Source organism: Triticum dicoccoides, chromosome 2B, assembly GCF_002162155.2.
Source record: "Triticum dicoccoides isolate Atlit2015 ecotype Zavitan chromosome 2B, WEW_v2.0, whole genome shotgun sequence".
Lineage (NCBI taxonomy): Eukaryota > Viridiplantae > Streptophyta > Magnoliopsida > Poales > Poaceae > Triticum > Triticum dicoccoides.
The window spans coordinates 630,754,345-630,770,681 of NC_041383.1; positions in this window are offsets into that span (position 1 = coordinate 630,754,345).

Genomic DNA, 16,337 nt, shown 5'->3' on the forward strand with positions numbered 1-16,337 from the left:
AAAAGGTTGCACTAGCAGGAGGGCATTATGGATGGATGAACTATTTCCTCTCTTGTAAAAAAAATTATTCCCTCTCGGTGTATATTGATATTGATGGACTATTTCCATGGTGTGCATGTCTTTGGAAGAGAGTAGTAGCATGGGTCCGCTTGACTATAAGGAACTATTTATCCGCATATATAGCTTTCTCTGCTACTCCTTCCAGTGATTGGTATGCAGTGCATGTGTCTGTAGACATGACAGCTTGTCCATGGAAGTTCAACTACATCGACCGTCACATTTCATCTCGCGATTCCCACGACGCCTGTCCAACCCACGGCACCACGTCCCCCAACGTGCGCCTCACCCCTCTCAGCCGCACCACCCCTCTGCCTTTGTGTGCATGACATGTGGGCCAACTAAAATGCGGCGAGCATCAAGTTTCTACCACAGCCACACGCGATTCCCACGACGCCGCTCGAACCCATGACACCACACGTCCCCCGACCTATGGCTCACCCCTCTTGGCCGCACTGCCCCTCTGCCTTCGGGAGCATTACATGTGGACCAGTCACCTATCGGGTCCACATGTTATTGACTCAAAGGTAGGTGTAGTAAGGCGCTAAAGCTCAGTCCCGACAGCTCTGAGAGGGAAATGTAATTCCTGCGCTAGGGCTTGTGGTGCTACCGCTGCACGATCACATGCCAAACTCGAGATTTGTTTCTTTACTATACATGCACGCAACGATTTAAAGGACATTGTAATCTCAACATGTGATGGGGATCTCTAAATTTGAATTTGAAACTTATAAAATGAAAAGATTCAAAACAAATAAACTGGGAGAGAGGGAGTATATCGTATGATGTGTCCCATACAAAATAAGTCCCCTGGTTTGTCACCGCGAAGATGCGGTTAGAAAGGAGCACATCGTCTTTGTACTCGTACGGCAACAAATCGGCCGCAGACAGCATGTCCGCCTTTGACCGTCATGTGCAAGGTTCGTGCTATCTTATTAAATCTCACCATGGTTCCATTGTACCAATTCATGCGGTGGCCCGTTGCATGCATGGCTGATCCCAATGTTGGACAAAGGTTCTACGGGAACGGTATCACCGTTGTATATGTTGTGCAAATTGATGTTGGTACCCTCCCATACATATGCAAGCCAATCTCCACTCGCACCGAGCCTAACCCGTGAAACAGTGGGCAGGGGGAGAATTAGGAAATGGACACGGAAGTAGTCTTTAGAATGCATTTACTACATGATCAAACTCATCTTACCTGCTCATCGGAGGAAATCCGAGTGCCCCTCAACATCGGCATCTCAAGGGGCGTCAGCTTGCAACTACGTCCATGCCGCACTGGAGAGACCCCCAAGGAAACATCCTCGTGCGTTCCATGCAACATCAAGATGCATTTGTATGAGTAGTTTATCTTGTGAGAGAAAAGGATGAACGAGGGAAGGCCTCTAGAGATAGAGATGGACACTACTACTACCAATGTGCTGGCTCGTGCGTTGCAATGGATCCAAAGTAGTAGAATAATACTTGTTCACGTGCTTGAAATATAAAAACTCTAGTTTTAATATACATGTGTCAGCAGACATGACAGCTTGTCCATGGAAGTTGAACCACGGCGACCATCACGTTTCTTGTTTCTACCACTACCACACCCACACACGATTCCCACGACGCCGCTCCAACCCACGGCACGACGTCCCCCGACGTGGACATGGATCCTCTGACGTGGCTATCACTGCCTTGCCCTGCCTTTCCTTCGCTGACAAGTGGGACCCACACTTATGGGTCCCACATATCAGTGACAGAATGGTAGGATTTGCGTCAGGGGATCCTCATCCCCCGACGTGCCCCTCATCCCTCTCGGCCCACCACTCCTCTGCCTTTGTGTGCTTGACATGCGGGCCAGCTGAACTACGACGACCATCAACTTTCTACCATAGACACACCCGATTGGAGGCAGTTTGCCTGCTCCGCTGCTGTGCTCCGATCCGTACTTCCACACCATCGAATTTTCATCCAGCAGCTGTGACACATTTCGTCTCGGGCATTAATCCTCAGCTGGAGTACTTATGTACTACAGGTAGTACCCGCCGGTGTGGCCATCTACACCTCGTAACGCCCCGATGCCTAGTTGTGGCACCCTCGCCACCGCCACGCCATCACCGGCCGGTTCACCTCGAATGAGTGAGTCGTGAACCACTGCTACATCTTGAGCTTGCGTTGGTTTTCCTTGAAGAGGAATGGGTGATGCAGCAATAGTAGCGTAAGTATTTCCCTCAGTTTTTGAGAACCAAGGTATCAATCCAGTAGGAGGCACCTCAAAAGTCTCACGCACCTACACAAACAAAAAAAAGAAGTCACAACCAACACAATAAAGGGGTTGTCAATCCCTTCACGGCCACTTGCGAAAGTGAGATCTGATAGAGATAGTATGATAAGATAAATATATTTTTGGTATTTTATAATATAGATGCAAAAAAGTAAAGATGCAAATAAAAGTAGATTGGAAGCAAATATGATAAAAGATAGACCCGGAGGCCATAGGTTTCACTAGAGGCTTCTCTCAAGATAGCATAAGTATTATGGTGGGTGAACAAATTACTGTCGAGCAATTGATAGAAAAGCGAATAATCATGAGATTATCTACGCATGATCATGTATATAGGCATCACGTCCATGACAAGTAGACCGACTCCTGCCTGCATCTACTACTATTACTCCACACATCGACCGACTCCTGCCTGCATCTAGAGTATTAAGTTCATAAGAACAGAGTAACGCCTTAAGCAAGATGACATGATGTAGAGGGATAAACTCATGCAATATGATATAAACCCCATCTTTTTATCCTCGATGGCAACAATACAATACGTGGCTTGCAACCCTTTCTGTCACTAGGTAAGGACACCGCAAGATTGAACCCAAAGCTAAGCACTTCTCCCATGGCAAGAAAGATCAATCTAGTAGGCCAAACCAAATTGATAATTCGAAGAGACTTGCAAAGATAACTCAATCATATATAAAAGAATTCAGAGGAGATTTAAATATTTCTCATAGATAAACTTGATCATCAACCCACAATTCATCGGATCTCGACAAACACACTACAAAAAAAGTTTACATCGAATAGATCTCCACAAGAGAGGGGGAGAACACTGTATTGAGATCCAAAAAGAGAGAAGAAGCCTTCTAGCTAATATCTATGGACCCGAAGGTCTGTTGTAAACTACTCACAACTCATCGGAGGGGCTATGGTGTTGATGTAGAAGCCCTCCGTGGTCTATTCCCCCTCCGACGGAGCGCGGACGAAGGCTCCAAGATGGGATCTCGCAGATACAGAAGATTACGGTGGTGGAAATTGTGTTTTGTTGGCTCCCTAGATGTTTTCGGGGTACGTAGGCTTATATAGGAGGAAGAAATACGTCGGTGGCCGCCCGAGGGGCCCAAAAGACAGGGGGGCACGCCCTACCCTCTCGTGGCCACCTACGCTGCTTCTTGACTTGCACTCCAAATCCTCTGGATCACATTTGTTCCAAAAATCACGCTCCCGAGGGTTTCATTCCGTTTGGACTCCGTTTGATATTCCTTTTCTTGGAAATACTGAAATAGGCAAAAAAACAGCAATACGGGCTGGGCCTCCGTCTAGTAGGTTAGTCACAAAAATGATATAAATGTGTAAAATAAATCCCATAAACATCCAAAAGGGATAATATAATAGTATGGAACAATCAAAAATTATAGATAAGTTGGAGACGTATCAACCACGCCACCACCATGAGAATGACATGTGGGCCTGCCGCATTTAAGGTCTGCATGCCATTGACTCATAGGCCGGGCACCAAGCGACTGAAGTTCGGTCCCCTGGGCCCCTGAGAGGGAAATGTAACTCCTGTGGCAGGCCTTGTGGTGCTCCCGCAGTACGAGCTCGTGCCAAAACTGGAATTTGTTTCTTACTACTACCAACTAGTACTAGTAAGGTACACGTGCATTGCACGCATGAGATTCTGGTGGTTTGTGCATTATGCTTCTACATGTGGAGTTTTCTGGATTCTAACATGTGGAAAAATCTGGTGGAATGCAAGGTTAGGCAAGTTTGATTAACTTAGGTGAGTGTTTGGTTCAAGCCACACCTTAGGCAAGCCACACTAAGGCCCCACATGACATACACACAAAAAATGTGGCAAGATTCCCTTAGGCTTGCCAACTTGTGGCTCTCATTTCGAAGAACTAATAACTTTGCCTAAGCTTAGTTGTGGAAAAGTTAGTCATGAATTATGTGCAACCATGAAGTCTTCTAGATTATACATGTGGCAGAATCTGGTGGATGATATCCAATGGCCAGTAGTGCTAGGATTTGCCGTTTTTGTACCATCGGATTGGCTTCATCCAATGACCAACTTTCAAAGTTTTTCACACACTATATAGGGGGTATAGATATAGATGTGCCGGTCCGTTGCAATGGATCCAAAGTATATCTATTCAGTGGAGTGCACTCTAAACACATTATCTATTTATTTTTCTCTAACCTTTCGTAGCCATGCAACCAAGCCACATAAGCTTCATGGGTTCCCCCCACATTATATTATTCATACTACGTTGATTGAAAAAAAGATAAATCACCCAAAACAAGATCTTCCCATTTTTTTGTTCCTACGATGTTGTGCCGTGCACGTACCTACTAGTTGTATATGGTAGTACTAGTAATATAGTATTAGGAGTACAAACTTGGTACTAGTAGGAGTAGTACTAGTACGGAATGCTCCTACTCTATCAACGAGCTCTATCTGACACCAAATTTCTTGGCTTCCGTGCTATAGCTAGATCTTCCCCTCGTTTCTGTTTTCCAACCCGGCGGCGGGCGGGGTATCAATTTGCTCAACGACGGTCCCACATGAAAGTGAAAATGCTAGGCAACATACCTTCCCTAAGCTATGTGTCGTGCCGGACGGGCCATGGAGTACTCCCGATTCCCGGGCGTGTGGGGTTGCGACACGGGCGCGGCCGGCCTTTTCCTTTTACTAGCAATGTGCCCGTGCGTTGCGACGGATCCAAAGTAGTAGAATAGTAGTATTTTTTCACAAACTTGAAAGAAATCACTATTGTCTTGATATACTCCTAATATATTACTCCCTCCATACCTAAATATTTGTCTTTTTAGAGATTTCAAATGGACTATCACATACGTATTATATAGACATATTTTAGTGTTTCTAGCAAGATGCCCGCGCATTGCACGAAGTTGATGGAAAAGGTAAGCACAACTTATAAATTGACGGATGGAGTACTAGTTACAGTGATGCATATAATTAAGCAAAGGGATCGCACATGTCGGTATTGACTGGAACGAGAATGCAACAACACAATAAGAATTAAGGCCATGATGATGCAATCGCAGTGGTGGTTATAGAAGGCAAGAAGAAAGATGGATCCATGAACATACGACATCCTCCTCCTCAACTTAGTGCGCCGGGCCACCAACCGGCGGCTAAGGAGCGGCGGCTTTTGAGGCGAGGTCGAGGTGCTTCTCAGCAAAGGCATGCAAGACTTCTAGCCGGTTGAGGAAGGCCAACGTCGTAGCGTCCTCACTGGCCTTGTAGATACCTATGTACACGATTTGCTCGTACATGTGGATGTGTAGGTCGACGAATTCTTGTAGGGCGAGGCGCCTCGCGGCGAGCGCGACCTCCAGGTGGACATTCTTCATGGCGTCGGCGGGCAGTCGCAGGGCCACCAGTGCTTGAAAGAGGATCCGTCTATGGAGGCCGATTAGGGTGGCAGGCAATGAGGAGCCCGGGCGCGCAGGCTGGAGGAGTACGACTATGTTGTCCGCGAGATTCTTGAGGACGGTGAACTTGTTGCTGGTAGCAACGATCATCTGGTCCAACTGAGAGTCGTAGTTGGCATCGACGGTGGCCATCCACCGGCCGGTCTCCAACACCGTCTGGAGACGATCCTCGGCGCCATGCCGCAGGCTGGCATCATGGACTATCTGGCACAGCCGCTGGCCGCTCATGCGCATCGCCGCCATGGGTCTGGAGTGAGCTCTTTTGCGCTTAGTGTAGGTGCTTAGGCAAATGCTTAGGTGCGTACGATGTGGTAGATGCATTGGAATGGAGGGGTGCCTTTATATGAGGGCAATGAGGGAAAAGTGCGTTGCATTCACATCGTGCAGCCTCTTTTCCCGGACCTCCTCCCATTACTTCCCTCATGCATTAATTGAAGGAGGATGCATTGGTCGTTCAACATATCGGGAACCGCTACTCCCTCCCTCGTCTGCATTAAAGCCATATCGGGAACTGCGCCGCCCGCTGTCAAATCGAATACTCCCTCCGTCTAGGTGAGTATTAAGTCATCTTACGAAAACCAAATAGTAAACACATAGGCGTGGTGCATTAACTCTCACGTTGTTTCTTATTTTTTGACATAAATAGAGGAATCAACCAATAAGAGATGTGGGGCTTGTATGCTTTTAATGACTTGAGACTATCAAACATCACATGCAATGGTCAGTTTGTTGCACAAGAACAAATACAACCCACGTCAGCACACACACATCTTATAGCATCACATCCAATGGCTATAAAAGATGAATGAGACCAAATTATATCTCATCTAGATGAGTTCTAGCAAAACTGTATTAATAATACTTAGTACTCCTGCGCCATGTATCATATATTAGTATCATGTAGTGCTTTATTTATTGCCATGTATGACACGTAGTACTCAACTCTCTCTCTTTCTTCATTTAGTATGACACCTCATCAAAACTGCTAAAGCTAGTACCATTACAACTAGCCTTAGCAAATACTGCGCGGGCTTTTCCTGCGCGGTAGGCGGGGCAGTTCCGCCTAGTCGGTTCGACAGAGACGCGAGAAGACGAGGGAGTAGGCTGCTGCAAATGTAGGGCTGTGTCATTTGACATCGAGTTACTGCTGGATAGGTGGGGCCCCGTGATTTGACTTGCCATTATCATTTTAACTGCGGTGCTACGACCAGCGTGAGTCTCCTGATTCCTGACCACCTCCATACAGGTACCTCTCCCAATGCTCCACCATGTAGTAGAGGCTGGCTCTTGCATGAGAGCCCACTTCTCCACTTTTTCCTTGCCTCTCTTTCCTCCACATATGCAAAAATGCCATGTAAAGTGCACTATTGTACTTACTTGCTCCTACAGGTGCTAAGCTTGCCACATAGGCATAAAGTCTGATGTGGCAAGTTAATCAAGAAGAGAGACTAGTTTGGTGACCCAAGGAAGAAATGGTGCTAAGCGTGTGTACCTAGGTGAAAAGACAATTTTGAGTCTACAACTAATTAAATGAAGCAAACTTAGCAACACCATTTCATTGGAAGAGGTCACTCCTTGGCAAATGCAATAAATACTAGTATTTCCTATGTCCCATAATATAAGAACGTTTTTGGCACTACATTAGTGTTAAAAATGTTCTTATATTATGGGATGGAGGGAGTACGAAGAAAGAGATAGAGAGAGGTAAAAAAATAAATACACTTATACCCAACCTTATAGCCAACCTTGTTGTAGTATGAGTGACTAAGTGTTGACTATGTATGACATGCCAACATCACATAGCCTAGCGGACCGTGTTAAATCTCCAAGGTACAGTCGTGGCAGGCGCGACCATGATACGGGCTACTGGCAGCCCTTGGATCTGAGATCAAACGGTCGCATGCTAAGTTGCTGAAAATTTGCAGAATAACCCTCCAGGATAGGATATTAACCCATAGGTCTAGAATCATGCCATGCAACCGTTCGATCTCAGATCCAAGGGCTCTCGGAAGCCCGTATCATGGGAGAATGGAAAGCCACTACCCTGCCGTTCGCACACTGGTAGTTCACTCCTACTCGTCCCCAGACGTCCTTTAATAATACGGTGGTTCGCTCCTAGTCGTCCCGTCCTTTCACATTACGGCAGTTCCACTAATCCTAACCCTCCTCCCAAATCCATGGCGTCCCAAATCTCCACGATCGGCGGTGAGTACAAGGTTAGAACCATCTCCGTAGATGATTTCGACGTCATCTACACCCGTTCTTCCGCGACGGTGAAAGGATGCCTTTCTCGCTTCAGACACATGTTCGAAGACTCAGATGATGAGTGGGTCGCTGGGCTAGATGTTGAGTACACCATAGTCCTAGGAAGAGAGAAGGATCTAAAGGACGAAGAGAGGAAGAAGCCCGCCGTGATCCAGGTTTGCGTGCATGACTTATGCTTGGTCTACTGCATATGCCATGCCGATGTTGAATGCCTGGATTTTAAGGACTTCCTCGAGAGCAACCTAGTCAAATTCATTACTATAGACTTTGGTAATGACAAAGAAGTCCTGGGTCGGATAGGCCTCGTTGTAGGCAACACCTTCAACCTCCAAAAGAATCGGCTGGGGTCCTCTCGTCAGCCTTCAATGCTGACCCTGGCAGGAGCCATGGTTCATCCTTCATACGGTAAATTGGAGAAACCTCCATACACGTTTCATTGTTATGCAATGCAGCGGAATGTACTAGATATAGACCACATCCACTACACTGCAATGGATGGCTACCTTTGTTTCAATACCTACAAGGGTTGGATGAAGAGCAACAGCCAAGTGTGCGGTTCAAGCAGAGAAGTATCGGCCAAGAGGAAGAGGGACAAGGACGAAGTCGTGGACGTGGACGAGGACTCTGAGTAAGGTGGCAGTGTCGTTGCTCATGGTGGTTCTAATGCAGTGTCTACCGAAATAGTTGCAAAGTTTAATTTCAGGTGTGCTTAATTTAATTTGAGGAGTGTGTTGTGCTGAGCCCCCAGCAGAACTATGTTATGTTTCTTCTTGTTACTTTAACTCTTCAGTACGTACATACTAGTATTTCTTACATTTCATCTTTTAGTTGGTATAGTACTACAACTCGTTTCTTCACATTATATACGTACAATATATATGGCCAACATCATATAGCCAGTAGTTTAGTTGTCAAAGAATTTCAGGGTGCTTAGGTTTGTCAAAGAATTCCAGGATACTTTTTTTTATTTGAGGGGTGGGTTGTGCACTTGTGCTGGACACCATTATTGTGACAAGCCTTTTTAATAGTACTATATGCATAATTTGGCGACGAGCGCTCTCTATATGTACTACCTTTTTTTAATTTCAAGTTTTGCTCCTTGGGGAAATCCATCGATACTACTGATGTACAAAAGTGGAGTATATACATTTTTTAAAAGGCTAGAGGGCGGGGCAGTCTAGCTCGGTTAGTTTCACGAGAGGCGAGGGCCTTTGTGATTTGACGGCTCATTTCTGCTGTCAAATCGAATAGTACTGTGCCACACGCTGCACGCCCGGCGCCTCCATTAAACCCCTCCGTTAAACCGAGAATCCTACTCCGGCCACACGCCCGTTCATGAGCGGGCCGGAATTAAATGCAACACCGGCCGAGCTCCTCCCACCCGCCCTCAGTTTAAATGAGGCCAGACACCGGCCAAGCTCCTACCGTCCGCCCTCTATTTACACGAGGCCAGACAGACAGCGGGCAAGAATCGCATCCCTCCACCGCTACCCCATCTCCTCCTTCACCATTTTCTCCACCCTTCCAATGGCTTCCGATGAGCCGTTCGCCGGCATATTACCCGGCTGGGTGGCCCGCCGAGCCCTCCGAATACGGGAGAGGCAGCTCGGTGCTTCACCAACCTCGCTTGGCCCGACGGAGCCAGTTGCCGCCCCAAGCAGGCGCGTGGTTCAGCAACTCACCACTCCAGTTCAACTCGATGAGGTGTGGCGAGTTGCTCCACGCCGGCACGGCGGCGAGCACGTCGGTACGGGCGCCGTCGCTGCCGTGTCGTACCGCGCCACCAGTGTCTGTGCTGGCCGTGCCTCCCGTGTTTGTGGGCGTGTCTCCCATGCCCGCGGTAGCGCCATGCAGGTAGAGACAGAAGCCGGGTGTGTGGAGAGCGACGAGTCGGTGGCCATCTTCTTCGTGTCCGCCGCCATCATCAAGGAGAAGTAGAACATGGGAGGCCGCCGCCACTTGGGACCCATGAAGGCCACCGCCGAGGCAACGACTGCAGATTCAGGTGGTTTCTTTGCTGCTTCGTCTCTTCCAAGGAGCTTCGTCGATCCCACAAGTGTCTGATGGACATGAGGAAGACAAAGGGATCCGCGGGCGGCCATTTAGAACTAAAATAAGTCTAGATACATCCATTTCTAGGACAAGTATTTCCGGACGGAGGGAGTATTAATTATACAAGAGATCCGGATTGGCACCTCTTAGTTCATGTAAATGTAATGAAATCCATCATGTTTATATGAAGATTCGACTTTTTTATATGAAATCCTTCATGCTTATATGAAATCAGTCCGTGTTTGCACGAATTTCATCTGGTTGTTAGAGTTGTAAAAATGTATGCCGCTGGCATTTGATGTCGTCCTCCGCGGAAGGAAGAGGTGGAAATTTGCCGGCTGCCGTTGGAGATGCTCTTTATGCTAGAAATAATAGAGTGACATCAAATCCATTTCAGTTAATTGCCAGTATGATTGTCCCTCTATAAAAAGTTAATTGCATGTACAGTGTACACGTGACTTGTAGGGTGGCTACAACTTCATACAGAAAGTTAAAAAGAAACAAGTCCATCCTTAATCTTGTATTCTAAGTACTCCATGGGTTCCACTGTCAGTACAGTACCGAAAGAAGTATGTATTAAATAAGTAGAGTAATATATAATATAAAAATCTAAAGTTAAAAGACAGAATTTGAACTCATGTCATCGCGTTGCGAGCATCCGGCGCTAACCAGCCCATCACATTTTTGTTGTAGACCATGCTGGAGATATATCTCCATGTGTACTCTTATACTCCATTCGTTCCAAAATATTTGTCTTTTTCAGATTTCAAATGGACTACCACATACGGATGTGTATGTAGACATATTTTAGAGTGTCGATTCACTCATTTTGCTCTATATGTCTTTTCAGGAAGGGGTCAGATTTGTCCTTGATTTATTTATGAGGTATCCAGATGGCACTTCACCGCCAAGAAAAGAGGGTAACATCAAAATTATGGACTACTTTTTTGAGTATGTTGGTAAGGTCCGGTCATAGTCACTTGTTGAAATCTCTAAAAATACAAATACTCCCTCCATCCGGAAATACTTGTCATCAAAATGGATAAAAGAAAATGTATCTAGATGTATTTTAGTTTTAGATACATCTCTTTTTATCCATTTTGATGACAAGTATTTTCGAACGGAGGGAGTAGAAAACAGAGTTGGTGATGATGGTGTGCGTGCCATCCTGCAATATAGGCCGTCGGATTTATATCTAACGGATAGGAAAGGAACTATGGCAATTTTGCAAAAATATACCCACACGTCTCTCCATGTTCGCAAATAAGGCCTTCCCTCGTTCAGCCTTTTCTCTCACAAGATAAACTACTCATACAAATGCATCTTGATGTTCCATGCAACGCACGGGCAGCTTGCTAATTTCTTTCAAAATAGTTGCTGCGATAATTGCATTGAAGTGATATATTTTATGTCTGCCCCGAATGATTTCAGATTCACTAGTAGTAAGTAGTAACAAAGAAAAGGTTGCCTTGTTAATTAACAGAAAACAGGGTGAAAACTATCACATGAGGCCGGTAAAAACAACGCACACTGGGTTCAGTGTCATCGTCACTACAGCTGTGCGCGCGCGACAAGTCTACATATCGAGGGGGCTACCGACCGAGGCACCGAGACACAATGTTTGAGAGAGAAACCAATTGACAGATTATGATCAGACAGAGTTATCACCCTTCTGCTGTCATTGTTGGGGGGGGGAGAGAAAGACATATCGAGAGTGTGCGCGGTAGGCACAGAGGCACAACTAGCGAGTGTGTGTGTGTTTGAAAGAGGAGTAGATAGATTATTATCAAGATTGATGTGCCACCCTACTCCTTCGGTGCCGGGTAGTGTGTGTGTGTATGTTTGAGAGGGAAGCCAGTCGATAGATTAGTATCAAGATCGAGGTATCACCCTACTCCTTTGGTGTTGGGAAGTGTGGGTGTGTGGGTGTGTGTGGGGGAGGGGGCAGTGACACTCACATATCTCTACTCTTATAAAAAACAGGATTGGTGATGATGGTGTTCCTGCCATCCTGCAATATAGGCCATCCGATTTATATCCGACGAATAGGAAGGAAACTATGGAAATTTTGCAAAAAGATACCCACACCCCTCTCCGCATTTGCAAATAAGGCATTCCCTCGTTTATCCTTTTCTCCCAGAAGATAAACTTCTCATACAAATGCATCTTGATGTTCCGTGCAACGCATGGGCATCTTGCTAGTAGGGAGTAGGACTTCGTGTGACACATATCTAGCTATATTAAGGGATAGGTAGATAGCATATGTGTGAGAGACATTATTATACTTTGAGACATTAGTGGCTGTGGGTGGGCAAAATTAAAGGGGTGGGCATGTTAGACATAGAGAGCGTGTGTGTTTCTGTGTGAGAGACTTGTAGGACGGGGTAGAAAGACGAATTTAACCCCGACGGAGGGAGAGAAATACACGAAGTGCGTGTGTGTGATTCCGATTTCCACAGGGAAATGAGATATGTATGCGTGTGAGAGAGATTGCACAATTCATTCACGTATCACTATCTAGCAATCGTGGACGTGCATCGCTTGAACATAAGTCAATATCTACTTTGTGTCGTGGCCAAAGGTACAATATCGATTCAATGCTATAAAGATTGGACACTCACATATCACATTTTTTCTATTTAAATAAACCTTTTCAGTTGTGCATGCCAAAGTTACAGTGATGTTTCTTCAAACAACCAATGTAGCTATCATGTACATGCACCATTGTTACTCTTGCGTTCAAATTCATTAGTCTTGGATGATTTAAGTTTCTATTTTGAAGTAATATATGTAATATTCATATATGAATTCAACGGGTATGCAATTTATGAAATGGAGGCTATGTAATCATATGAGATAACACTTTTAAGTAGCTGACTACAATATCCATTTCTTTTTGTGCGCCTCTACACTAGCACGTCAATGCATTATGTTTAAATAAATAACCAATGGCACTAAAGTATCTATTTACACGAGAAATACATAGGCTGAGCGTTTGATCCCTTTTTTTGTGAACGCGCCACGACACCCGTAGGATTGGTCGCGCCCGTGTGAACGTCCAAGTTATCGGCGCATCATCCCGAGTTATTGTCTTTTTTTCTGGGGTGGACTTCACACCAGTTATTAACTGCTGACGCGTGCCTCGTGTACACAGTCTAGCATGACCTTCGCGCTAGCACGGTCCAAAATTAGTTGAAACTGGATACTAACGATCCCGCGGGCGGCAAAATCTCTCGCCTCTTTCTAAAATTTCTGCCACCTTAGTCTTTAGCATGCGAAATCCCCCCTTTGTCCTTGGTGCATGGAGACTAACAATTACAATACCGCCCGCATCTACATGATAGGTCGGGGCTGCTTTGGTAACTTCCGGTTCCCCCCACTACACGGCACCCCCATTTCCTCTCCCCCTCTCGCAAAAACGACTAACTTCACAGTACTAGAGCATCTTACATCACACCGTCCGTACTTCATCCACTATGGGAAACAGCTAATTTGCCGTCAGGGAACGCCTTTGCCGTCAGCTTTTCATCGGGCAGACATCAAAGAAATGGTTTGCCATCATCAGTAGATGGCAAAGAAACATAGACGGTAAAATAGACTTTGCTGTCTGCGAAAAAACACAGACGGCAAATTACATGTTTCCTGTAGTGATCGCCCTTTCTCCCCTGCCCTCTCGAAACCCTAGACTGCTCATCCACCGGCGTACCATAGCCCATTCACTGCCAGTGGCATCCACCTCGCCGGATATGCTTCTGCGGCCGCATCTACCCCTCCCACCTCCCCTAGAAACAAGTATACTGCTCATCCACCACTGTACCACAACTCATTCAGTGTCGGCCTTGTCCATGGTGCCGGATCTGCTTCGCCGGTACTCTTATTAACCGCCGCGCATCTGCAGCGGCTCATTCGTACTCCCCACCATAGATGCTTCGGCCACACCCCCCGGAGCCGCCGCACTGACGCCCCCGTCGACGAGCTCTGATCCTCTTTGCCGACACCTTCCTCAACCCTATCAGAGCCGCTTCACCGACACCTTCCTCAACCCTACCGGAGCCGCTTCACCGACACCATCGTCAACCCTACCGGTGTAGCTTCGCCTATACCATTCTCAACCCTACCGGGGCCACTTTGCCAACTCACAAGTCCACAACCTCAGATCCGCTTCCTCACACCCTCATCCAATCTACTGGAGCAGCTTCTGACGCCCCGTCCACGGCCGCAGATCCGCATCGTCGACACCACCCTTAACCCAACCACCGGAGCAGCTTTTGACGCCCCGTCCACGGCCGCAGATCCGCATCGTCGACACCATCCTTAACCCAACCACCGAAGCAGCTTCTGACGCCCCATTCATGGCCGCAGATCCACGTCGTCGACACCATCCTTAACCCAACAACGGGAGCAGCTTCACCTACGCCCTCGTCCACGGCCACAGATCCGCTTCTCCCACACTATAGTCCACCCTACCGGAGCCGCTCCACAAACACCCTACTCGACGGTTCTAGATCTCCTCACCGGACCCCGACACCCAGCGCAGCATCATCACCCTTGACGTTTCTAACCTGATTCCCACCGTCTGGAGAGATGCCAAGCACCCGCCACGGCCTAGGTACTTTTCACCTTTAAACCCGTCCAGCATCACCTGCCCGATGTACTTCAAATATACTAACCGGTCGCTATTACCTGTTATGCAGCTGGCAAAAACTACAACGATGATGTTTCTTCTAGTTCTAACAGCTTGGCCAACCAAGATCCATGACTGAGGCATTGCTAGATCTTGTAAGCGCGTCTCTTTCTCTCTCTTGTATTGTTCTGTGCCTGCCAGCATGCTTTGCTAGGATTTTCGACAAGTAATCCCTTTGTGCAGACAATGATTTCTACTACTGGCTGCTAAATTAGATATGTAGATGTCATACATGATACTACCTCGTACCTCCGTTCCTAAATATAAGTCTTTCTAGAGATTCCACTATAGGCTACATACGGAGCAAAATGAGTGAATCTACACTCGAAAATGCATCTATATACATCTGTATGCGGTCCATACTGGAATCTCTACAAATACATATATTTAGGAACAGGGGCAGTACATTACACAAAATCGTAGGTGGCATGTAGGAATTCCAGTGCACTACATTAGGCTCCCTTAGAGTGCCTGCTAGTCCAGCATACAGAGTCATGGCTAGTTTACGGTACACACACACTCGTTAATTGGTGGTTTAAATATGCGCAAGGGATATGCAATGTAATATCATGTAGAGATGTCTGAAATTAGCCGTGTCAACTTGTAGATAGGGTTACACAATGAAAAAGTACAAGATGTATGTGGCAATTTCATGGAACATCGTAAAAAGGAGAGGCAGCGGTGAGCCTATACAGTGTGCTATGGTACGTCACTCCTCCATTGCAATCATCGTGACATGTTATTTGTATGCCAGTTCTATTAGCCAAGTTTCTTAGGGACAGTTATTACGAGTTATCCTAAGAAAATAAGCACCTGTGAATATAAGCTCCATGTAATAAGCCAACCAGTTCTTTTCATTGCGTTTTTAGCTTATCTTTGGAATGCTCAGTGGAAAGTCTAGATTGCATTATATTTTTTTCATTTTGCTGCCCATATGGAAATTAATTTGACTTGCAAACATCACAAATTGAACCCAGTGCAGTAACTAATATGATAGGAAAACAGACCATCACTATTTGCTCAAAATGCGAATACAAAGATACCATCTACTTGGCACAATCTACTTTGGTCAATGTTTTCCATAGAGATCCCATTGCCTAATTTAAACAAAGAACGCATGACCCACATTTAAATGAAGAACAATTATTTATAGAAATTCGATGGTCCAAGTGGCTGGTTATTATCATATAGCAGCACCACCTGAAAGCATCATATAGCAGCAGCAGCAGCAGTTCATAGCAACTCATCATACAGCAGCAGCAGTCTGCAATTCATCATATACCAGCAGCAGCTCATAGCAATTCATCATATAGCAGCAGTAAGAGCAGCTCATTGCAATTCATCATATAGCAGCAGCAGGATCAGCTCATAGCAATTCATCATATAGCAGCAGCAGGAGCAGCTCATACCAACTCATCATATAGCAGCAGCAGCTCATAGCAACTTATCATATAGCAGCAACAGCAGCTCATAGCAATTCATCATATAGCAGCAGCAGCTCATACCAATTCATCATATAGCAGCAGCAGGAGCAACTCATAGCAATGCATC